The sequence below is a fragment of the Galeopterus variegatus genome, unplaced genomic scaffold (assembly GCF_000696425.1).
Source record: "Galeopterus variegatus unplaced genomic scaffold, G_variegatus-3.0.2 Scaffold1250, whole genome shotgun sequence".
Classification (NCBI taxonomy): domain Eukaryota; kingdom Metazoa; phylum Chordata; class Mammalia; order Dermoptera; family Cynocephalidae; genus Galeopterus; species Galeopterus variegatus.
Genome location: NW_007727361.1, coordinates 99,280 through 100,235, shown reverse-complemented (window position 1 = coordinate 100,235; position 956 = coordinate 99,280).

Genomic DNA, 956 nt, shown 5'->3' with positions numbered 1-956 from the left:
GATTTCGGATTTAAATCATCACACTCAGTCTGAGCTGCATGTGCATTTTCACCAAGTCTCCCTATATTTTGAAGAGAAGAATGAGGGGAAAACCTGGGCCCAGCATGGGCAGGGATGGTTTTTGGACCACCACCAGAAAATAAAAGGGATATTGTAGAGACCATACTGAGATTGGAATTTCCAGTTTGGGGGAATGTATGATTTGGTAGTGGATGTTCCAGGCAGAAAACCAGATTTGTGCAATGTTGAGCCAGTTAACACACAAATTTACAAGTAGATCAATAGAACAGAGTATAGAGACCAGTAGTGATATAAATATTTGTGAGAAACTAAAATATGACAAAGGTGGTGTGCAATTCAGTTGCAAAAAGATGGTTTATTAAAAAGATGATGTTAACAAACTGGCCATTCTTCAGCAAAGTCAGAGATAGACTCCAAGCTCTGAGTGCAATGCAAAATAAAATAAATGCAAAAATAAATCCTAGTTGGATTAGAAGTTTAAATATACAAAATGAAATGATAAATTTTTAAAAGAAAATTTGTAAGAGTATTTATATGCAATTTGGCTAGAAGAGAAAGTAAATTAAGGAAAAAAACTGACACCCCCAATTTTAAACTGTATATGGCAAAAGTCAGCTGAAGAAGGGCCAACTATGTTAACACCATCTACTTAATAAATAAGTAGCTTGTCTCAGGTGGTTCTGATTGGGAAGCTCCAGGCAAGGCCATGTTCACAAGACTGTTTGCCTCAGGTGGAACCAGGGCGAACCTCTGTACCAGCTCCAGTAGGTCTGGCATCTTTGTAAGAAATCTGGTATCCACTTAAGAGTTGAGTTCCTTGTTGTCAATTACTAAGAAATTTGAAACATTTTCTCAATTTAGTTAACTGGCTCAACATTGCGTAAATCTGGTTTTCTGCCTGGAACATCCAGTACCAAACCATGCATTCCCCCAAA